This window comes from Simochromis diagramma, unplaced genomic scaffold, assembly GCF_900408965.1.
Source record: "Simochromis diagramma unplaced genomic scaffold, fSimDia1.1 OVJJ01000596.1, whole genome shotgun sequence".
Lineage (NCBI taxonomy): Eukaryota > Metazoa > Chordata > Actinopteri > Cichliformes > Cichlidae > Simochromis > Simochromis diagramma.
Window position 1 is genome coordinate 22,132,072 of NW_024387245.1, and position 26,200 is coordinate 22,158,271.

General features: G+C 38.0%; 1 long non-coding RNA gene across 1 annotated transcript; it reads left to right on the forward strand.

The window, feature by feature from the left end:
* Positions 1-15,067: 15,067 nt before the first annotated feature.
* Positions 15,068-21,851, forward strand: LOC120714515. Its single transcript, XR_005691418.1, has 4 exons — positions 15,068-15,081; positions 18,133-18,233; positions 18,466-18,542; positions 19,822-21,851. It is a non-coding gene; the product is annotated as an uncharacterized LOC120714515 (long non-coding RNA).
* Positions 21,852-26,200: the final 4,349 nt, after the last annotated feature.

The window sequence follows — 26,200 nt, forward strand, 5'->3', positions numbered from 1 at the left end:
ACATATATATACATATATTTTAATTCCCCTCTCGTCCCTGTGGGCCTCTACCAGAGGCCTGGGAGCATGAGGGTCCTGCACAGTATCTTAGGGTAAATTAGAATAGTGTAAGTGTTTTTGAATTAATAATGGGTTATAGCTCATGATAACATCATATAAAACCATCAGGTGAGTTGAATATCAGGTAGGAAAACAAACACTGGGTCTGTTTTCTATTACGATTATAGTGCAAAATGGTGACTCTAATCTAAGTCAGAGCCAAAACTCTTGGAGTTCTAGTCACAAATAATAGTTGCACATGAATTTTTTTTTTATTACCACTAGATGTCAGTAGTCATAAGATTTTGTAAAATGGAAAAAACAAAGGATGGAGTGGAACAGATTGAAAACTGCTAAATATCTTTCTTTATAAACAGGCCTAACATTTCCTGTTTTAGAGTATACACGAAAGATTAGGACATTCTGTTACACCAGGGGCATGTAAAACATGCAGAGAGAGTAATTTGTCAAGCCGAAATGATTACTTAAAGCAATGCAAAAGAGATTGCAATAAACAGTTAAAAATGAATTACCAGCATTGAGTAGAAAATAACTAATAATAATAATCATCATCGTCATCGTCGTCATCATCATCATCATCATCATCAGCTTCTTTCCTTAAAAACCATGTAATCATTCTAAACATGTTGAAGTGCAGCCGCACTCTGAAAGATTATGACTGTGCTTAAGCTCTTAAGCTTGAGGACTGTTGGACACCACAATCACCTAAAACAAACGTCAGTAAAGAACCACTGTGGTCTCGACCCATATCAGTTCAAACTGTAGGAGCCAGTTCAAGTAATTCCCAATGGTGTACAGACATCTTCATGGCTAAGGAAATACAAAAGTTAAAGAGGAGCCAGTCAGGTCCAGGGAGCATTTCTGAATCATATCAGGGTCTCAGTTTAAAGATTTAAGTCCAGTGGTTGTTCTACAAAATAACTGTTTTCAAAAAATAACTCCAAGATTTTCAGAATCAAATGTAAGAGGCTTCCAGTCAAAGATGGCAGCTCAGCACAGGGACCTGATGAGAAGATAAGTCTCACAATTGTTCTGTGTGTCGAGCTGAACTGCCCTTCTCAGGCTCAAGATTTTTTTAAAGCCGTAGATGTGATCCTGATCTGTGAATTTTCAGGGGGATTTTTTTTTTAAATAAATTGCATTTCTGATAGAAGTCTCAGCATTATCTCTAATGTGTTTCATCATAGTGCAGTCAAATAATTTACACCTCATAAATATATATATGCATTTATTTGAAAACAAAAAAACAACAACAACAACATCCGGTTACATTTTTAATGGGGATTTCCTTATTTTAAGATACTGAAAGTTTTGTGGACTGAGCAGTTAAATAATCAGGAGAAGGTTTGGATTGTCATGGAAACCTGCTTGAATGAGCCAGCAAGATTTATTTTTACCTGGAATGAGCATTAGTTTTGGAAAGCTGAGTCTTTATCTTTAGAATCTCTTTCAGGAAATATCCGTTATTATTCTTATGACCAGACATCCACTGCTGTGTTTAACAGCTCCTCTCAGGCATTACATTTTATGTCTTGGTTGATCTTTTATGGTGTTATAAAGTATTAAAGTAATCACACACATAGACTGACAGATCAGAAGAACATCAGGTTCAAAAACAATCAAACCACTAATGACACTTAATGAGAACATTCCATTACGACATATTTCATACACGCTTCCCTCGTTTTTTAATTTTATCAACAAGTCCCGACTGCATAGTTTCTTCATCCTCCAAGTTCTAGTTAGATTCAAGACCTTCTGTTTTGCAGTCTTCTAAAACAACACATCCAAACATGTGAGTGCTGATCAGGTAAAGCAATGACTCTCACATCAAACATCCAGCTTATTGGTCCAAACAGAAGGGTGGTGCTGACACTGACATGTTTAATATTTCCCTTAAATCATTCCTTAATCTGAACTGACAGCCAGCTCTAGCCATTGTGGTGCCTACGATAGATGAAATTATAATTTGGTGATCAAACGCATAGCTACACAGGAGGACGTGACTGTTTCTTACAGATATGTATATACAAGAACTTCTCTGTACTATTGGAATTTTGTACAAACAATTCCTTTTGAATCCACAGTTTGACAGATAATGACAGGCTATCCTTCACACCCAATCCCAAGAATATTGTCTTTTTAACAAAAAATGTTCAAAGGATTGAAAATGTTTTCACCTTACATCATGAACAGTATGATCATTTGGCCCCCAATCCTAGGTGGTTCTTACCTGAAAGTCTTGATTAGTATTTCATCTAATAGAAGGTCACAAGTTCACCTGTGCTGCATTAAGCTCACATTAACCATGTCCCAGCAAAGTGCTAATTATACCCTGCTGTAACATGACATCTGGAGTCACTATGGTCGAGGAAAGAGTCCTGCTATACTCATTTGAAGTCTGCTTCAGGTTCACCGCCTGGGGATCATTTTGTAAGAGTCTGTGGACAAGCAGGTAACCGAATGTCAAACTCTTGCACTCGTGATCTGATGACAAAATGTATGTAACTTGGACCCGAGTAGGTTCATGGATTCATAAATTATAATCATGGCCTACACTATGACTTAAACCCATGTGCACAATAGAACCTGGAAGCTTCAGCTGGCTCACATATCACTTGCTTTGTTTTTTGGCGTATTAAAAGGTGCTAAAGCAATTAAACAATGTCCAAAATTTCAGAGGACTTAAGCAAAAAGGATCAGAACAGATCAGAGCAAAATGTGATATATCATCTGTTGTAGTCCAAGTATTATTTTTCCTTGTGAAGCCTTACTACTTTGCCCACAGTGCAACTTGATCACTAGCTTATTATCAATTATTGATACACCGGCAGGGGAGGAGGTAGTGGAAGAGACCTTGATTTAAGAGGACCTTGACAGTGGGTGCGCAAGCAGGCGAACGAGGGGCAGTTCCAGAAAACAGCAGGTGAACCACAGCTGAATGGTGAGCCAAGGTGACAGGAGATTAGTGGCGTCTGAGGTGGGTGGGTGCACATGAGACTAAATCCAAGGCGGGCTGGGTAAAAACTGGAAACAAGGAGAAGATTTGTTAATGGACAGTAAAAAAATTTAGCTGGACTGCCATATATACCACACTGAGTAAACCGATAATCTGGAGAAGACTGGATGGCCACACTGGTCCTTTTCAACAGCGGTTGAGTGCATCCAATGACTTGAAGATGATCTGCAGTGGAGACACAACCTCCAGCTAAGGTATGCAGAAAAGCAGTAGCAGAAGACCACACCAGGTGTCACTTCTGTCACTGAGTACACAAAACCTAGGGTCCAGTTCACACGGTCTCACCAAAACTGGACAAGAAAAAAGGAAAAACAATGCCTGGTTTTACGAGTCTTGATTTCTCCTGTAATGTTTGGATGGTAGGGTCACAATTTGATGCAAGAAACATGAAAGCTCAATTCATTTCAAAGCGGTTTCCTGAAACATGACAGTGAGTTCACTGGACTTAAATGGCCTCCACAGTCACAAAAGAGCACCTTTGGGATGTGGTGGAACAGATTTGGATGTACAGCTGACAAAATTGCAGCAATTGTGTTGATGCTAAAACCTCTGAGGAATGGTCCAGTACCTTGTTGAGTCTATGCCATGAAGAAATAAGGCAGTTCTAGGAAAGCAGGTAGTACCACAGTATACCTAACATAGTGGCACAGGGCCTCAGGTTGGAGTCGCTCCATTTAGCCCTCCACCTGTTTAACCTGTTAGCTGAACCTTCAGCCAGGCCAGTGAGTGTTAGTCACAAGAATTTGTGTTTGAGAGGTGAGGTGGGGAGAATGAGCACCCTGGTCCCAAACACATGAATAAAATCCAGACAGCAGAGCCCTTTCTTCCAGTTTCCCACAGTTTTCCCTCCATAATGTAAACAATGACATTCTCTTATGGAATGTTTGTGATTTTCCATTGTCATGTTTGGCGAGCCGGATCTTGACTGTGTTGCTAAAATGCCTCCCAGCGTGATGACTGAACGAAACTAATTATCTGTGAATCATTATGTTTTTTTAGTCACAACATCATTAGAAAAGCACACTCCCATTTGCTGTAAAGGTTGGGCTGGCATTCTGGTGTTTAATGTTTAATAGATGGACAGAGCAACTCCTTACCACTTGTTTTCAAAACGACAGTTCTATCTATAACAATAAAGCACAGTTTCCCAGGAAACCTTTTTATTTATGTTATAAAAATAAACAATAATAGACTACGATCAGTAGGGATCTATGACCCAGATTTGTACCCTGTTATCAGCCAACTAAAGGATTTGTAATGGCATTTCTATTCACATCTTACAACCCAGACTGACATGGACTATTACATCTATTTTATTTTAAACTGTTTGCAAAGAAAAAACAACCTTAGAAATAAGCAAAGTTAAAACACGAGATTCTACGTGTCATAATTTGTCATAGATGCATTACTGCTGGATATTGGTAGTAGAATTTTCAATCAAATATTGATTTTATTCATTTTAAATAAAGTTCGATCATCAACAAATACCATAAAGCAATTGTCAGAATCAATACTCTAAACTGTTGCTTCTACATTCAACATGCTTTAAGACAAAATTGTGCAAAGGCTACACTATACATTTTTCAGGAATAAAAATTGGGGTCTTGGGAAAACGCAGAAACCTAGAATAATATTATATCATTGTATTGCTTGTTGTCCCGCAGAAAGCACTGGACTACAACTATTTGCAATTGACATCAATATCATATCTCACCTGGATGTGTTCAACAGAGTTAAACTACAAGGCATAAAAAAACAACCATGTGCAAGACATTTGTGAAAGTGCTTACAATCTTGTACTTCTGTCCTGATGGTGATAACATAGATGCAACATGAACAGGGCGCGATACATCTCTGAGGATGTCTTGCCCCTTTCCCACCACTCGGGGCTTCCAAAGTGGCATCATTGTATTTAATAATGACTACTTATGTTTGCTCGAGTTAACAACAGACAGTGAAAAATAGTAGGTGCAAGAACATTTTCTTTACAAAAAAGAGAAATATGAAAGTAAATAATTTTTTTAAGGTTTTTCCAAAACAACAAAGGGAATATAATAACACTCTGTACATGAATACATATCGAATGTCACTACAGCTGCTACAATAGAGACCTCCTCTGTTACAATCTGCACACTAGTGATGGTAAATTTGATTCTTTTTACTGAATGAGTCACTCACCAAAGTGAATCAGATTTCTGAGTCATTTGAGTCACTGAGTCAGTTGACCAGAGAGTGCAAAAAATGTACATTTTCACTCAAACTTAATTTGTTTCTCTTTTCGTGTAAATCCTACTGCTAAGATGAGTGATTGAAAAAGAAAAACAACTATTTTTATAGAGCAATATTTATTATTTAACATTTATTTTATTTATTTTTATTTTATTAGTAATATCCTCAAATGTGTCAAATATATATTTTCTCATCTAAATGTCCACTGAGCTGTGAGCCAGGGGGCGGTGATGCTCCTTAACATTGGTTGCCAACCAAGAAGAAGAAGAAGAAGCTGTGAGCAAGGAGGGAGGGGGTGAGTGAGTCCTGAGTGATTCGTTCATGCTACGGCTGTGTCCCAATTCAGGGTCTGCACGCTTGAAGTACGCGCAATACGCGTACTACGTACGGTGCGTACTATAAGTACGAGAAGTGCGGAAGTGAGAGGCTTGTGAAATGGGACGGTATACGCTTTGTCGCGCTGTTCAGGTTGCCTAGCAACCATGATACTAACCGCGAGACACGTTACATACAGCTTTGTTTGACAGAAATGAAGGAGAACAATGTTTTGTTGGTCATTCATTTTTGTCATGACATCACTTTGATTAGTTGAGTATCTGAGGCTGAGACCACGGGACTGTAAAACATGATTGTTGGGCTTCATTTCTGTGCTGAACAGTCATTTAAGATCAGTTAGTAAATAACAATTAGTTAATGTTGTTCATGAGACTAAAGTCATCTCACTGTGGTAATGTAAATATAATATGGACAATATTATAGTATTGTCAAATTATTATGATATATATATCTCATTCATATATATATATATATATATATATATATCTCATATAAGCAGCTGGATAGCGTAGTGGTTAGACTACACGCCTTTGGAACAGAGGATCACAAGTTTGATTCTTCCCTGGGGCGTCTGTATCCAGTAAGGGTCCTAAGGCTTCTAATTTCAATAAAGTTTGGGGGAAAAAAAAAAAAAAAAAAGCTCTTCTGCCGTATTTTGCGGCAAAATTATCCACACCCACCGCCACGCTATGAATTGTGGGATATATGGGACCACGAAGCGTGCACCGGACCACGCTTGATATTTGGGGAAATCGACGGCGCATTTGGAGTATGCATTTGAAGTACACTTCGAATTGGGACAGCCGTCGTCGCGTGGCAGTGACGTAACCGCACTTAAAATGCGTACTTCAAGCGTGCAGACCCTGAATTGGGACACAGCCTATGATTCAGCACAGGAAGGGAGGGGGTGAGTGAGTCCTGAGTGATTCGTTCATGCTATGATTCAGCACAGGAGGGAGGGGTGAGTAACTCAAATGTGCTGTTAGCATGTTAGCAGAGCAATGCTACTGTGAACTGAGGAGCTATTGTCTATTGTCTACCCTGTCTACTCAGGGTTTTTTGTTCCAGTTCAGAGCAGAAATGTTTTTGTTAAGAAACTGGCTTGTCTGCTTTCATGTCACGGTGCTAGTAAAGTGCCTAAAGATACAACTTCAGAGTATCTCTTGGTGAAGTTGTTTCTTCTGTGTAGACACAACAACAAGACCCTTGAATAAGGTGTCCTTTTTATGCTTGAATGATTCATAGGTCTGTGTTAAGTGGTTCAACAAGAAAAAAGCAGAAAAGATTTAAAGATAATCTTTGAAAAATCATTAGAAAAGCTGGAGGAATATTGCTCAAGACCACTTTAAAAATAAGACAAAAGTCTGGCTCCTCGGTAGCAAAATATAGAGAAGAGTGGAGTGACTCAAGACTTTTGCTCAGCAAATTTCTCATTGCCAAATTTTGTCACCAGGTTTTCTGTACCTCATACAGACATGTAACATTAGAAATTGTGTAACACCGACCTTGAGCAAGGAGAATATGAGCAACAACAACAAAAGGCCACAACACTACCTTCATTTTACTTTACATACTGACCAAGTAAAAACTCCATTTATGAAAGCAGAGACAGTCTTTGTGGAGTTTTTTTTTTCAGCGAATACTTTTACAGTTTAAAGAAATGCTTAACTTTACTAATATAGGAAAGCTGTTTACTCCCCCCCCACCCCCCAAAAGTGTCTAATTACAAAACTTTATTGAGAGCTTCTGGTACCTAATCATTGGCCAGAAGAAGGATGTGAATGTGTTATTTTCTCTGCCTGACTCAGACAAATACACTAAATTTGTCCATGAGTGAGTATTTAGGTAGTTGGTTAGTGTCTCATGACTCTGAAGGTACGCAGTGTCTGTCTATCTGTGGTAATGATTATGCCCTGATAAATAATTTAACTGTATTGATGTCAGGAAGTCAAAATGAATAAGCTCTAAAAGACCACATAACACCCATTAGTTAGTGGTTTCTTAACTGGCTTGTGTCTATGTGGTAACATTTAAACAGGTATGAATTCATGCATCATTTCATGACAAGGATAATGACTCTTACTTTAAGCCCTAAGACCCTTTAACATTGTAAAATGTCACAAAATGCTTACATGGGCTGAGCAAGCAAAAGTTACAAAGTAAAATTTTATGATTTTGAATATTCCTTTAGTAGTTACACAAGCTAAAAGACAAAGTGAAGATTTAATTAGTTTAATATTTTCTTGCCAAAGCTATGGTTTAAACAGAAATACCAAAAGCTGCAGTTTCTCTCATTTTATCTGTAAGAAGTCTCATTTTTTGTGTGCTTCAACACAAATACCTCATACCTACAGTTAAGTATGGGGATCACGCTTGAGGATTTGAGCTTGTTTTACAGCCACAGGACCTGAGCACCTTACAGTCATTCACTCAGCCATGAACTCTTCTGTATACAGAGTCAAATGTGAGACCATCCGTCCAACAGCTAAAGGTGGACTGAGTTTATGCAACCGGACAAATTTACAACAGAACAGCTGAAACAGAAAAGAAGAAGAACAAAAAGATGTTGCATCAATCACAGTCCATCGCAACACCTGTGGCGAAACCATAACATAGGTGTTCATAAACAAATCCCTATAATCCTCAGTGAACGGTGATCTGACAGACTGATAAAGTCATACAGAAAACAATTATTTCAAGTTGTTGCTGGTAAAAGTGGTTCTGCAAGCTACTGAATCCTGGGCTGTACAAAAGTTTCACCCAACCACATAGAATCATGTGAAAACTGTTTGTCACATAACTGCAAATCCACCTTTTATAAACTGTGTGGTCTGGTTAACCACTCGGCCTCACTGCAGCCAGTTCTTTAGCTTCTGAATGGAGTAATCTGGACTAGGGATGGGCGTTGATAAGATTTTCACGATTCCGATTCCATTTTCGATTCTGTTTAACGATTCGATTCTTTATCGATTCTCTTATCGATTCTTTTTAAAAAAGGAGAACACTGAGGTCGACAAGCTTAGAACTTTGTTTTATATCTTCTCTTTGAACAAGATAGAAATTTAGGAGTAACATGGCCTTACAAACCCAACAGTGACATCTTAAGAGATCCACAGCCTACGGCTCTTCAATGGGGTGTCACAGGGTCCCCAGGAAAAAAAATTATAAATGTAAAATAATAAAATAAATATTATTCTGTAGCAATAACAAAGTATAACATAAATTATTTGTAGCAATTACACAAGAATATCCAGTAATGTCCCTGCCTACAATTAAACACATTCACTTACCGAAATTCAGGGGCATCTGCTGTGGCAAATGGGTGCAAGCCTTTGACCACAAACTTAGTCCCTGCTCGGTGACATTCGTCTATCCTGGCCTGAAAGGAGACGCTAACGGTAGACTGCAGCGAGAACTGCCAGCATCTGAGCCAGCCAGACTCTGTCTGTCTCTCTCATCTTGGTCACCTAAATGCAGCGCACAGTAATGGCAGGTTTTGTAATAAGGCAGATCGTGCTAACATAATATGCACTGTTAGTTGATTATTTACCTGTTGCATTAACGGGAGAGGACGTGCAAACGTTACCGCTGCTGCTGGGTTGAGATTCACGAGTCCGGAGCGGAATTAAAAACACGGCATTCATTTTAAGGTTATCACGTGTTTTGTGAGCAAATGCGTTTGCATATTCATAGTGTTTCCTCCCTTAAATTAAATATCTACGGTGGCCCCTAGAGACAAAGCACGTACAAACTCCAAAACACTTGCAAACTCCAAAGCACATGCAAACTCCAAAACACATGCAAATTCCAAAACACTTGCAAACTCCAAAACACTTGCAAACTAAAAAACACATGCAAACTCCAAAACACATGCAAAATTCAAAACACATGCAAACTAAAAAACACATGCAAACTCCAAAACACGTACAAACTCCAAAACACTTGCAAAATCCAAAACACGTACAAACTCCAAAACACTTGCAAACTCCAAAACACGTACAAACTCCAAAACACTTGCAAACTCCAAAACACGTACAAACTCCAAAACACTTGCAAAATCCAAAACACGTACAAACTAAAAAACACTTGCAAAATCCAAAACACGTACAAACTCCAAAACACTTGCAAACTCAAAAGCACATGCAAATTCCAAAACACAACGGAAGTGCTCCAGGACGCTAGGGGCAGTGTTGAGCTTTTGTTACCTAGTAACTACACAAGCCAGGACGTACCAATGACCGGATTTGGGGTTTGCAGCCTTAAAGGCCGCATTTTAAGGCCGATTACGTCACAGCGACAAGAGAAGGCTTTCCCAATTCAAAGGCTGCTCGAAATGCGGCCCTCAAATGCGTCCTTAATTTCCCTGAATTTTAAGGATGGGTCGGTGTAGCCTTCATGGCCCAACATATCCCAGACTTCATAGTGCGGTGGTGGTGTGGATAATTTTGCCGGAAAAAAACGGTGGAAGCGGAGCGGAGGAAGAGTAAACTTTCAGAAGTAAGTACTGAATATTATGTCACTTATTTATGCGCAAATATTTTTTTAATGAAGAACATTAAACCATTATTGTTGGCCACATGTCGGGAAAGTTATGTGACATTAGTGATGTCTGTACTTTAAGAATTAACTTGGTTTTAAAGCCTTTACTTTAAAATATATATATATAGTCGACCTTAATCTTACAGAGATTGTGATGATTTTGTGGATAATTTAAGTCAGTCATATATCCACAAACACAACAAGCTGAAAGTCAGTGATGCTGCTCGGTTTGCAGTCCTGAATATCACGGCACAAGCAGGATCCACTGCACTGTTTAACGTGTGTTTGAACGAGCTGATGGTTCACTCGTTAAGCTGAAAGAAAGATGCTTTAATCACAGGAGTCACACATGTGTTCACTGTACCATCTGGGAACTCTTCTTGTTTCGTAATAACACAAACACTAAATCCTCCTTCTTTTGTGCTGTTTTGTAGCAGTGTATACACCTGAGACTGTCACCTGTCTGTCTGTCCTGCACTCTCTCTCTGTTTCTTTCTCTCTGATTGTGTAATAAAAGTATGAACATGTGTTTATAAGTTACACTTGTGTTTGAATCCTGCAGCTTATCACACATTTGATTTCCATGTGTGACAACTGCAAGTGTCCAGAGTGAGGACAGACTGAGGGACACACTGCTGCACATCATCTGTGAGGCTTTGCACCCCTGATGATCCACCAGGACAAACTCAGCAGTGTGTGAGGAAGAGGAGGAGGAAGAGCCAGCAGCAGCTGACAGATGGAGAGAATAGACAGACTGTTCCCTGTTTGTGAAGGACTGCTAGAAAAGTTTAACATAACTAATTGTCTGTCCTGAATCAGTCTTATTAGGTAATGTTCAAATCATTTTATCATTCCAGTGTTTTCAGTGTGGGAGAAAGTACTCAGGGCCTTCAAGTTACACACTATGAAAGGCAGGAACAAGTTTAATGTTCAGAAACCTAAAGTATGTATCAGCAGCAGAATGGACCTAAAAATAAATGTTTGTTCCAGTTCTATGAAGCTTTGAGTATTTTGGATTAGTAGCACTGCTGTGTTTGTTGCATCATATTGCTGTAATTGTTTATATGCTTTATATATTCTGAGGTAAGTTGATCTATAGTGTTACATCATATTCTATAAGGATGTTATGTGTTTGTATACTTTCTGCCCAGTTTGACCCATTTAGCAGAAGCCAGCCTGTTTAAGGCTCTGATATCTATTCTCAGTGTTGGGGAGTAACGGAATACATGTACCGCCGTTACGTATTTAAAATACAAAATATGAGTAACTGTATTCCGTTACAGTTACCGTTTATAAAGGTGGTATTCAGAATACAGTTACTTTGTTGAAATAAATGGATTACACTGCAGTACTTTCCTGTTTCATATTGTCGCGGGTCAGGACTGTTTGGGTTTTGTTTGACAGCTACGTTCTGTTGTTCCAGGCGGCAGCGTTATGGTTGCCATGGTTACAGGGCGATGCTCTCTCTCTCTCTCTCTGCGACTGTGTGTTTCCTGGGTGAGAGAGCGCCTTTTCGTTGTTGTTGTTGTGCTAAGCTAACAGGCAGAATGCTACAAGCATAGCTCTAAAGAATGTAGCATCATGGGCAGTGTAGTCCGTGCTGCAGGGAGAATGGACTGGCATACACGTTATGGGTCTGTGAGCGCAAGGAGGGAGAAAAAGGGGAGCGGAAAGGTACGAGTTGTCATCGAGGAAAAACGGGAGCTGGAAGCATGCAAATATAATAATAACCACTTCAGCCAAGAAGAGAGCCTGACGAGCCCAGTTGTAAGTAAGCTATTAAGACTCGACTGTACACCGTGTTCGTGTTTTCCTCCGAAAACAATAAGTTCCGTTGGAGCAGCCTTTCAACGCCTCTCTCTGTCTCTCGCAAGAAAAGTTGAACCACACAACAAAGTAAAGCTATTTTTCGGCTACGAGCCGACAGGGACCCCGCCGTATTAGTCAGAGGTCCCTTTACTACAGTTCGGAGTCGCGGACCTTCAGTAATAGTAATAAATCACACAGCAATAGTACATTCACGTTGTTGTAAAAATCATGATAATCCAAAGTATTCAGAATACGTTACTGTCATTGAGTAACGTAACGGAATACGTTACAGAATACATTTTGGGGCATGTATTCTGTATTCTGTAATGGAATACATTTTAAAAGTAACCTTCCCAACACTGTCTATTCTGTATGACTTAAAGCAGTTATGACATGGTCTGATTTTCTCACCCAATAAAGGAATATTTCATATATCAGTCTACTCTTCATTTTATCAGAAACAGTTATCACAGCTTGTACATTTTCTTTTTATAAATATATGTAAGCAATGAGCCAAATTTAGTAATGCCAACATACTGAAGGAACAACATTTGTCTCTTATATATGATACACCTATATATGCACTGTCAAAGATACTTGTCTTTGAGTGAAGATTTAAGGTGATAGGACATATAAATAACTGCAACTTGAATCTGTACTGAAGCTCAGTATTTGACACAGAGTTCATGTTCACTGCTGTAATAGCTAATAATGATTAATATAATAACTATAATATTGGCCATATTATATTTACATTACCAAAGTGATATGACTTTAGTCTCATGAACAACATCAGCTAATTCTTATTTACTAACTAATCTTGAAATAACTGTTCAGTACAGAAATGAAGCCCAAAAATCATGTTTTACTGTCCTGTGGTCTCAGCCTCAGATACTTATCAAATCACACAAAGCTCTTGTAGAAACAAACAAACAAATGAACAAAATATGTTCTCCCTCATTTCTGTCAAACCAAGTTGTATGACACGTTTCCAGCGGTTAGTATCATGGTTGCTAGGCAACCTGGGAAGCGCGACGGAGACTAGACCGTCCTGTACAGACAAACTTGCCATTTATTTTGCAAATCGAGCTCAACACTGCCCCTAGCGTCCTGGAGCACTTCCGTTGTGTTTTGGAGTTTGCATGTGTTTTGGATTTTGCATGTGTTTTGGGGTTTGCATGTGTTTTGGAGTTTGCATGTGTTTTGGAGTTTGCATGTGTTTTGGAGTTTGCATGTGTTTTGGGGTTTGCATGTGTTTTGGATTTTGCATGTGTTTTGGGGTTTGCATGTGTTTTTTAGTTTGCAAGTGTTTTGGAGTTTGCATGTGTTTTGGAATTTGCATGTGTTTTGGAGTTTGCATGTGTTTTTTAGTTTGCATGTGTTTTGGAATTTGCATGTGCTTTGGAGTTTGCAAGTGTTTTGGAGTTTGTACGTGCTTTGTCTCTAGGGGCCACCGTAAATATCTACTTTTCAAGTATTGCAAGTTTCCCTGTTGTCATCCGTTCTCGTAAAGTATAACCACAAACTTTTGAGCCGCTTAGGCGACATGTTTCCTGCCAGGTAAATGACGCTCCACAACGTGGTGACGTCATTCGGGGCGACTGAAATCGACAAGGGAATCGTTTGCAAAAATGGCAAACAATTCCAAGGAATTGAAACAGTGGGAACCGGTTCTCAACAAGAACCGGTTTTCGATACCCATCCCTAATCTGGACTGCCTTGAACCAAATAACCAGATGCATTCTGTTGGAGTTGTAGATTACTCTTGAACAGGCTAAACATCAGGGTTATTATGATTATCTAAAACTAAACTAAAAGCTAAAATAAGATATAAAAAAAACCTTTTAGTTGTCTAAAATCTAAACCAAAACTAGACTTTTCTGAAACATGAAAAATCTAATCTGGAAAACTAATTAGAACTAATTAATACCAAATAGAAAATAACAAAAATGTAATAACACTGCCAAACACTACTTGCTCATGCGTACATAACTTGATAGCTGAATTTAAAAAAAAGAAAAAAAACGGAATTTAATTTGCAAAAGAGCTGACTAACTAGGTAGAAATATTATTATCATCATCATTACACGATTAACATGTTTTAACAACTCAGACAGGTGAGTAATGCCAATATTATGTTTTGCTGTGTACACGAAGCCAGTGAATGTTACACTTTGACAACTTTTTCTTCAGCACATTAGAAGAAGAAGTAGACTGCAATGTCTGTTGCAATTTTCACTGGGTTGGAGGTTTCACTAATTGTTTTCTATATATTTGTGGTTAATGTGTAAATTCTTTGCCAGACTTGCTCTGTAAGTGTAAAAGAGGTTATGTATAAGGTATGAACTATTTCAGAATTACTGAAATGTCTGACGTGAAGATTTCCACAATTCTTCTTGTTCATGTGTCATCTGCAGTTCTCTGCATGATTTCTGCAAGGAGAAGAGACAGGAGGAGGAAATTTGGAAAGGGTGATGAAGTAACACAGTAGTGTCTCACACACACACGCACACACACATAGAGGTGTGATCAAAGCACAGCTCCACTCTGTCTCGACTGTAACATTCCACCGACTGCTCAACAGTCTGTCTCTGTGTTGGGTCATTTTTCACCATGTCAACCTGACTTTTGTCATCTGCTCTCGCTGCGTCAAGTTTAAGTCCAACCTTTACCACAACATTAGTCAAAACTTCTACCACCATTGTTTTGAAATCCTCTTTCTGCAGTCAGAATTTTCATGAAGACTGCTTTTACATTTCTCAAGCCTTTAATATTGTATGTTGTTAATACATTGGAACATTTCCTCCAGTCATTAATAATGATAACAAACCCAAATGATAGTCTTAATAGCATTTTGTCCACTTCTGAAAAATCCTTCAAAATTAAATTAAATTTTCAGTGTTTCAGCTGAATGACAGCAAGTACAAGTCCATGTTAAGAGCACAGGAGCATCTGTTCTAGTATGAACAGATGAAAACGTAAAAGAAACCAATGCAATGTTTCCTCTAATTTTTCATGTGTCTGAGCGAACACACAAACTCCCTGAGCGGTCCCTTGGACCACTGTGAGCAACAGCAGACGTGTGCACTGTGGTCACGCCAGCATCCAAGTTACATGGTTTATTAAAATAATCAAATTACAGCATTCATGTTAGACTACTTTTAATTAACTGCTTTAGCCCACTTACAATGAAAATTTAAAAAAAAATGTTGTTCATGACCTGTGTAGTATGTTAACACTATTGGAAGTAAAAATAACTTGAACTCCAATTTTGAAAACACAACTTTCTTTCTTTTTTAATATAAAGCTCTGACTTGTATTATGAGTATGAGTCTGTGGTCTGGGAGAGAGTCCTGTAACTCTCTGTCTGCAAAATACAGTATATAATGACCAATGTTGGGCAATTAATTATATAGTTACTTCTTCAAAAAAGTAACTGAGTTATGCAAACAACAACATTTTTTGCAGCTGTTTACCTAAAAATGTAGCCAAGGCGTTTTTTAAAAATAAACATTTCAAACTATTTACAGAACAATCAGCTGTTCTGCATCAAATTTGATGCCACACAAATTATTTGTGCCACTCCAAAAAATAATTTCTCTCCACTATGAGATAAAGGAGAACAACAGCCTGATACCTGCAGGCCTGACAACAGGAGATGTATCACTGCTGTAACACCTGTAACATTCAGCAGTCGCCTCATTGTTCTGACACACACAACAAAACTATTGACTACACTACACACTAACTACACAAGATTTGCGCTAAACGTCGCAAATCTCTCACATCTCAAAGCACCGCCGTCACTCCTAAAACTTCCCCCCTTCCTAAACAACTAAATGCCATGCTGCCATATCATTTTTTGATTGGTCGACATGGTACATTTTTCCACCAATAGGAAAGGCGGGGGGGGAGGGGGGTGTTTTTGCTCATAGGCGGAGAGTGCTTTCGAGCGTTTTTACCGTTTCTTCCCGCAGTAAATATAAACAATGATAGTATTCAGGAAGAAAACCAAACATTGCAGATATTTTTATAACAACTCTGGTTTTACGTGGCCTATCAACACAATTAAAAAACTGATATAAAGTCCACAGTTTTTCCGTCAATTGTTCCGTCTGTCCTGCTCACATCTCCAATGGTTGTACATGTTGTCATTAACGTGGCTTCACTCCACATCAGCCACGCCGCTTTGCTAGCTAAAACACCTGTGTCGGCACATAAGGATGCTATCATAGCCTGTCAGCGACGTTGATTAGCTGCCTATATACGAATGTGAATCGCATTATTGGCTGGACTATGGGATAAGGTGGCATCGTTCTAATCCCATACGGGAGCAGCCAGTCACTCACTGACTTAACACTGCAAAACAGAATTGTTAAAGTTTTAATTTTAATTTCAATTCAGGTTAGATTTTTTTTTTCTGATTCTCTGTGCACAGAGACGGTGCCAGCAGTGCGCAATTGCGCACGTGTGCAGCTTAGAGGGAACATTGAACCAATGGGTGAATTTAATAAACAGTTTTTCCATGAAATTATTATTTATCACATCTAGTGATGTTGTTTGCATACCAGCTCTTCATCAGATAATTAAACACTAAGCAGCGTCCTCCTAAATCACCTATAACAGTCTCATGATTAATCACATCCAAAGGAAAATCAGATATTATATAGAGCAAACAACAGATAAGTGAAAAATCTGTGAATGGTGCGCATTGCCTGGACACAAATGCCCACAAAAAAAGAAAAATTAATCTAAAAATTTACTAAAATAAAAGACAAAAAGATATCAAAAATAAAGAATAAAAAATGTAAATTTAAATTGTTAAATTAATTTTTAAAAAATATATAAGTTGCCAGTAAGTGTGTCCTCAGTTACTCAGAGAGCTAACCCTGGATTGTTGTGTTCAAGCAAAGGAAAAAATAAGGAAACCAAAATAATCAAGCCAAGGCTTCAAAACATGACCCACAAACCACCGAGTGCTGTCACAGTGGCTTTCTCCATCTTTTATATACACTGTTAATGGGAGGCATACAAGAGGATGCACAGAAATAAATCTGACTTTTTTGATTTGCATTTATTTATTTTGGTGTTTTACTTGTTTTCTCATGATGACTGCACGTTTTACATGAACTGTGGTCATAGGCAGTAATATGGTTGTTGGGGTGATTTTACCTTACAATATAAAGCAACTGTTGTTTGATTTTGTGCCAAATAAATAAAAATGAATTGAACTGAATTGACAGAGATGCTAACTACAGCTGAGTTTGACCGTCCCTGAATAACAAAAGCAATGCTCTGTGTAGTGGCAACCTTCGGTCCTTCTTTGCCGCTTCTGCAGGACGTAAAGTTTCTGACTCGTGCTCTTCTTGAATCGCTTGTATGCTTTTCGGTAGCAAAAACAAGGTGAATGTAAAAAAGGAAAACAATTATTCTCCATACAAACCGAAAAATCCAAAACAAATGCCTCTGGTGGGAGCTCCCTTTACATTCCTTTTATGTTACAACTAAACCACGACGGTCAGAAAACTGTTGCTCCACATCCTGCTTACTTACTTAACCTTCATCACCCCCTCGTGCCTAACATACCCCCTTTTACGACACCTGCTAACACTTTTAAAGATCACAGATTAAAGATCACAGCAAAATGTTGCCTAAGCTCCAACACTCTGTAAAGGTCTTAGTGTTTGCATGAAATTAGATTTAACAGACTTAATGATTTAATGATAAATAAAAAGACAGCTCAGAGTGAGGGGTTGAAATTGGAGCAAAATCCAATTTCAACCCCTCACGCTGAGCTCCCATTTGTATATCCCGTTAAACTCATTGAGGTGTAATTATTCATTTACAAGAAGGTATTTACACAGACTCAGAGCCCGTCTTTAATTCTGATCATCAAAACAATGCAAGCATCTGCCAGTGAAGCTCATAACTCAGCAGACACGATAAATAATCTCAGTGCTAATTTTGTAGCATTTTGGTGAGTTATAATGTGTGCTAAAAACCTTCTGTCCTGTCCCTCCCTTTCACTCTGGCCCTGGAAAACACAGTATTACTCAATCCTTCTCTCAGGTCCTCGTCACAGCCATGCCCAGCCCAGCTCTCTGCCAGGCAGTATATATGAGCCACTGTCTCCACTGAAGTCACACACCTTTGCACACTGATAAACAACAAACAGCAGCAGAGAGTTGGATTGATTTTACAGAGGATTTAAAAGAATTTATAAACTACAGACCAGAAAGTGGTGAGTTTTTTTCTTTTATTCTTCTTCTTATTATTTTAACAGATTGTATTTTGTTTTTTAATTCATACTTTATAAAATTTGATGATGATAACTGCTTCTATGAACAACTGTTAATTAAATTTTAATTTCATTTATAACACATTTCGGTGTACATCCGTCATGCCCACCCTGTCAGAGTGTCTTGTTTCTGGATTGTGTGACTGTTTTTCTCTGTGGTTTCCCTCCTTCACAGACAGCAATCGATCAGAAATGGAACTTCTGAAAACCGCCCTCGTCATCGCCCTTCTTACAACAACATCTGCCAAGCCAGTAAGTTAACCCGCAAAAGAACCGCAAACTTCTCTTATCTTCCTCACTTAAGCTGTTTTCTTGCCATCTCTCTCAGCTTGAGATACTTGAGATGTTTATATTTTACTCGAGTTTCTCCATTTTATTCCACTTTTTACTTGAACTCAACCGCATTTCATAGATTTCTACCAATTTGTTGGCGTTACAGTAAGCTGTGCCCCTTGGGATGTGTGACCCTCAACTTGAGTAATTTGTTGATTAAACTAGCCAACACTTTGGGATGCATAGTGTCTACTGGCATAGGTCTTGGTCTGAAACATGACATCACTCTGCAGTCCTTCAAATGAACAGTGGGGAGTGACTCCATTGGTTTCAAAAAGAAGTCAGATGTACTTTGCTGCTGATTTTAAGGTTTGAACCACTAGGTTAAACACAAAACATGAAGTTTGCTCAGTAAATTACTTTGTGCTGATCTACTCTGTAATTTTCAGCATAGCTATCATACGGATGTGTATCCCTTGGTTTTATGAGCAGATAAACCCTCATCCCACCCTGTTTCAAAACACCAAGATGCTCAGCCACAAGGCTTAAAGGCGGGGTTTCACAAACCAGTGGGCGACGTCACAGCGGATATGTCCATCTTTTTATACACGCTATGATTTGGGATGACACTTTGGGATTAGTGCCATCCAAACAATTACAGCCTACATACTCCCAAACCACACATCCAACAGCACGCAAATGTTTATATAAAACAAATAGGATTATGTGCAAAGGATTTTAGTCCATTTGAGCATTTAGATTGTTTACTGGATTTCAACCAGTTTCAATCTACCTTTTTTATGAATAAAAAAACATTTTTTTGAAATATTTGTTTAAAATTTTCCATTTATTTTATGATACTTCCTCCTCGTGCCATTTATCCTCAACTTATATCACAGTAAGGTAATTTTCCATCTTTTTCATTTATAACCTGTCCTAAATGAAAAATTCTATTCATACATTTGCTCTTTGTTGGGATACTTTCACGTTGAATGATGTTTTCTTCCAAATGTGACAGTAGCGTGTAAGAAGTCTGTGCTGATTAATGGTTGTTTCGGGATAGTTTTAAAACATTTCTCTGTAACTTTAAGGGACATAAATTTATTTTTTGGCGAATTGTGGGTCTACATTAAAAGTGTTTTTAAACCTTTTAAACGCCGTCATTAAAATTATATTTTTCTGTCAGACAAACACAGATTTTTGCTTATTTAACAGAATCTGAGGGTATTGTCTCTATTATTTGGTTTTCCCACCACAGATGGCTTTCAGAAGGCATCATGATGCCGATATCCCCGACCACAAAATCCAACATTATCACCACAGGTTCACTGGGGATGCTTTCAACTCCATGAGCTCCAGCGAATCTTCAGAAAGTCAATCATCTGAGGAGGGGGGGTTGTCCTCTGAGGAGATTATCGATCCCGAAGTGACCACGCCAGTCACGACCTCTACTGCGATGACAACTGTTGAAGAGGGGAGTACAGTCCCTCCTGAAGTAAGCACAATGGGTACTGACCAACCAATTGTGATGAAGACGACGCCCCTTCCAGCAACGCCAACCCCATCTGTCAATGCCACACCAACATGCGATCAGTGCTTTACGGTGCTGATTCCAACAGCAGCTCCCATTACTGACAACAGAGGAGACAACTGAGCAACAGTCAGACAACGAGAGCCATATTGTTGAACAAATGTTTGACTTTAGTGAGCCGCCTGTGGACACTTTCTATCCAATTTAGAAAAAATAAAGTCTTCATATTTTTTCCCAGTTTGCTTTTTTTATAAATTCTTTTGCTTGTATTTAAAAATGGCTTTAAAAAAGAAGTGCTTATGCACTGGTTTGATGGGTATCGGATCATCACAATCAGAACTCTGCTTTGCATGTTGCAGTAACTTAGAAAGACAGCAATAAAACGTTGGTTTACACTGAGAAACATTGGACATATACAATAAAATCTGATTCTTTAAAACGTGTACAGAATGAGAAGTTCCAATAGGATGCTGAATTATTTTGAATCCATTTTTTTCCCTTAAAGAAGTAACAGAGGTTGTGTTACCTTTTAACTCCCCCCTTTTAGCATGCAATCAGCAGAATTAAGAGACATCTTAAATTTAGAAGTCTAAATAACAGGGCAGAGAATGTGATGGCATGATGAGATATATATATATATGTGTGTGTGTGTGTGTGTGTTACTAAATATACATTTAGACGAATTTTTTATCTTTCACTGCTGTTTAGTCCTATGAAATGGAGTGGATGACCTGCAGTTTTTAGGTAAAAGCTATTGCTTCATAGCATATTTCATATAAACAAAAGCACTTAAATATTTAATTATATTAAATGAAAATACTCTGTTTGCATGTTTATTGCAGCTTTGAGGACAATTCTTACAATGTGTTAAAATTAACTTCAGGTTTTCTGGAAAGATCTGCTGATATGTTGGAAGTGTAAAGATATGTGGCCAAGCAGAAAAAACATCCAAGGCAAGCGATGGTTACTGATTAAATTTTACAAAACAACAACAAAAGGTTATTACTCTTCGTGAGGTATCCAGAATATGTATCCCACAGCAGTGTGTTTATAGACTGGGGAGGGTGTGTCGCATCAGGTCTTGTCTGTACATGCTGGTGAGTCCTTACCACAGTGGGGTTCTGTAATTGCACGCTATAAATGTACATGTTCACAGATTAAATGTAGAACAGAGAGGCAAAAGAAGACCTAAATGTTGCTGATTATTACTGTTTTATACTGCTTTGGACTTGTTTGGACCTAATATGCCTGATTATACAACAACTGCTGTTTTTTTTCTAATAAAGAAAAAAAAATCCATACAGAATAAAAAAAATATGGTCATATTTATATCATCATTTAATTCTTAAATTAAACGTTTTAGGCAGGTGATCTATAACTAAAGAATGATTTCAAAAATGGAAGTGTTAATCATTTATTTTTCATCAATCAACAAAATGCAGTGAATGAACAAAAGAGAAATCAACATCAAATCAATATTTGGTGTGGCCACCCTTTGCCTTTAAAACAGCAACAATTCTTCTTGGAGAATGAACCACAGATCTTCTGTGGATGTAGGCATCCTCACATCGTTCTGTCTCTTCATGTAATCCCAGACACACTCGATGATGTTAATATCAGGGCTCTGTGGGGGCCGAACCATCACTTCCAGTTCTTCTTTGTACTGAAGATAGTTCTTAATGACTATGGCTGTGTGTTTGGGGTTTTTGTCCTGCTGCAGAATACATTTGGGCCCAATAAACAATCATTTATATGTCTGAAAGCATTCTTTTATTAATTGTAATTGTATAAAAAGTGGCTGAGGCTCTATGGACATCATGCATTAGTTAACGAAGTCTCGTTATCACCATCTTGAAAGGTTTTGTTATGAAATCAGATGTGAAGGTCCAACTGCACACTAATTGTGACTCATAGATAAGAGTTGTAAATAAGTAAATACTTTTTACAAAACGCTTTTATTTGTAGTTTATCCCTTTATTCTTAGGAATGTGCAATAAATGATAATTTATCACCACAAAAATTCAAAGAACAGACACAATTTGGCATTAAAATTTGGCATTTTTAAATTTATAGAGAACAAAAACAGATTAATGGATTCTTGTTTTTTATGTTAATCTACAGATTTTAGGAAATAAAGCAAAAAAGAAATAAAGAATACTATAGCCTACTGATGCCTGCCTGTCTGTTTGTGTGATGCCTGGATTACTCGTCAAGAACCAAAATAGGGTTGTCTTAGCTGGGTGGATAAGAAGCTCAGCATTGAGCTATAACAACGACCTATCTAGCTCCATCTAGTGGGAATGGTTAATTATTACAGTTTCTGTTAGTTGAGGAATTCAGTTTTTGGCAGAAGTCGACCGTTAGGATGTGTACACAGAGTCAAATCTGCAAGTAAAATGATCAAAGAAACAATAAATATGATTTGAAACACAAAATTAACAATAACAAAAGTGGTGATTGTAATGATTTAATAAGAAGTAGGGCAATAAATTCAAAATTCTAATAGCAAATAATATTCAAAAGTATAATAATAACCGTAAAAGAGATGCACTGGGAAAAATGACACAATAAACCAAAACTAATGGGAAGCTAAAAGGGCTAAAAAGGAAAAAAAAGGAAATTACAGATTTTTATATCTGCAACTGAGAACATCTGGTTGTCTGTGGAAGACGTGGGGCAAAGGATTGTTAAAAATCTGATAGATAAATTCGAGCAAGCCCAGTCAAGCTTCTGTGCTAGCTCAAATACTGTCTGAATTAGTTTTAACATATTCCTACACAAACACATTCCTACATATCTCTCTGGTATATGTATTAGGCACTTTCTAGAGCCTCAGTTATGGACGTCATGTTGTCTTCTGCACCTCAGTTCATCCTTTCCTAATTTTAGCTTCCAGTCTTCATCTCCTTGAGGAGCTTCCTACCTTCTACTCATCCATAGTTCCGAGATGTGTTGCATTTAACACATAAATCAATAAATTCAATTAACTAAATTTTAAGCAGAAAATTGATCTAAAGACTAAATGCTAACAAAAATTCTTCGAATTTCTTGGTTAAAATTCATAGTTAGTTAGTTAGTTTGTTTGTTAGTTAGTTTGTTTGTTTCCTAACTCAAACTTATGTTTGTTCAAAATTTGCAGACATTATGTGTTTTCCAGGTATTTCCAGGTATTGTATTCTCTCTATACCCACAACTGCAGTCCAACTCACAACAACAACCTCTTCATCAAGTTTGCTGATGACACCACGGTAGTCAGACTCATCTCAAAGGGAGACAAGGCAGACTACAGATAGGAAGTCCTGAAGTTGGCAGCATGGCGTTCAGAAAACAACCCGGCACTGTACACCAGGGAAACCAAAGAGGTCATTGTCGACTTCAGGAGGCAGAGCACTGACTTAGCCCCACTATACATCAACGGGGAGTGTGTTCCTTGGTGTCCTCATCTCCGCTGACATCTCCTGGATAGACAACATCTCAGGGGTCGTCAAGAAGGCCCAGCAGCGGCTGCACTTTCTGAGGGTCCTCAGGAAGTACAAGCTGGACTCCAGCCTGCTGCTGACCTTCTACCACTTATCCATTGAGAGCCTGCTAACATACTGCGTATGATACGGTAGAGGCACTAAGGCGGACAGAGCAAGGCTTCAGAGTGCAGTCAAGGCAGCACAGAAGATCATTGGCTGCCCGCTCCCCTCCCTGATTGACATTTATTCCTCCTGCTGCCTCAGCAGAGCAGCAAACATCATGAAAGTCAGTTCCCACCCTGGTTTCAAGTTGTTCAGCCTGCTTACATTTTATATTTTTTTTTCTGTCAGTCCTGTTCATATGTATATAGTGCTGCAGAACTGTCCCCCCCCACACACACACACACACATGTTTGTACTGAGTTGGAGATGCTCGCAATGTCATTGTACAACTGTATAGTGACAATAAAAGTATTCTATTCTATTCTATTCTGTTACCTACAAGCCCAGTTATTATTAGCCATGTTTGAGCATGTGAACATGTTGGATGGATGCTATGACACTTTTTTTTATAAATTTTATAATTTTTTTATTAAGAGAATAGTGAAATTGCCGATGTTCTTGTTAATTTGAACCTGTTTGGAAGGGTTTTCTACTGTTTGGGCTGTGGATTAATGGCAAAGCACTGTTTTTCTTGAAAGCATCTCCTATAGTCAAGACTCACTTTTCTTCCCAACATACTACTCAGATGATGTAACACTGAAACAGTACCAGCATAAGCAGGTATGAATGGAAATTTAAAAGACCAAATTCTGCAAAGACATAAGGTAATCCTGCACAACTTAATAGACAAAATAAATTAATATTCGAATCCATACAAAATTAATGAGACCAAAAGTAAGCACAAGTCTAGTAATTAAGGTTACATGAAATTGAAACTACAAATATATTTGTAATCAGGGTTCTTTTTAAAGAGCACATTTCTTTGTTTTCAGTCCTGCATATGCTCAGGGCATGCCATATCAAATGCATAATAAGATGTGTTGTTTCAGTATTGCACTGTACATTTCTCAACATCATGCAGCTCACAGTCTTGAGAAGCACAGCATCACACTTTACTTTATTTTTAATTTTCTTGTCTTTTTGCCTGAGGATCTTCACTGCTGCAGTCTGGGAGAACTGATTATACTCTGCAATCTGTCTAACATCTGCATTATGTGTCTGCACATGTGTTTAAATGTGTGTATTACGCATTTGACAGACAGTAGAACATAAACAGAATGGAAGGCGAAGTCTGGGCAAACAGTCTTTTAGATTCAGCCTATACATTGTGCCAGGGTTCATTCTGGGCCAGGCTTTGACCTCATGATTTAACTTTTAAAGAAACGGGGAAATTAACAAAACTTGACTTCAGTACCAAAAATCACAATCACACACTAGCTGAATTATGCATTGATTTTACAAATAATACATAAACACTTTTAACTTATAATTTTCCAGTTGTTTACTGGTTTATTGTTATTGTGGGGAAGAAAAATGTATGTTTCATAACCCACCAGGGAGTAAGGCCCACCATTCAAGGATTAGTACTATAGCTAATTTCTCTCTTGAATCATAAATACTGCATGAGGAGAAATTATATAACCTATTTTTTAATATATATTTTTTATATTACCCATTAAAAAAAATTTATAACCCATTAACATTTGATTAAAGATTAAAGTTGAGCAGTATTGTGGTTTGTGTAGTTTTGTTTCCAATTTGACTGAAAGAGTCAGCTGTTCAGATTCCCTTGTTTATGAGAATATTTTTCAGTACTTGTTAGGCTCCAGCATCAAAGTTACCACACAGACATGAGTGACATTAATTGTTAAGATTGTTCCCTTTAAACTTTTTTTTTAAATGGCTGGATACAAGTCTACCAAACCTTTCAGTTGTTTACGATCTCTACTTTTCTCCACTTTAATAATTTTGTATTTCTCTATATCACTGTTGCCTTGTTTACTGTATTTAGCAACATAGCAATCATGTGTAAAAGACTTCAAATTGTTTGCTCATAGGGATCTTCTGCTTGTTGGGGTCGCGTCTATATTGTTGTGGGGCCAGTACCTTACAATATAATAATATAAAGTGCCCTGAGATGACCTTGTATGTGATTTACCATTATTTAATATTATTGAATTGAACTGAATCAAATTGAACTTCTAGAACAATGTCCTTTGGTGAAGCAAAGATGTTTTACAAATCCATATCCACAGCCAGAATCCACAGCGCCACATTTGGTGAAAACCAAACGCAGCATATCAAAACAAAGACCTGATACTAGCTGTCAAGCATGGCGTTGGAAGTGTGATGATTTGGGTTTGTTTTGTAGCCACAGGACCTCAACAGAGCTGTTCATAAATGAATGCCTGCAACCTTAAATAAACTGGATCCAGTGTGGGGGGGAAATGATGTGAGATACTGATCAAGTCATATATAAAATCATTACTTGAAGTTATTGCTGCTAATGCTAGTTCTGCGAGCTACTGAATTACGTGGCGTGTAGTTAGTTTTTCACCACATAGAGTCTTGTGTAAACTTTTTCACAGGACTATGCGGTAAACTTCAGAATAGTGTTTATGCTTACACAACCAAGATGGGGG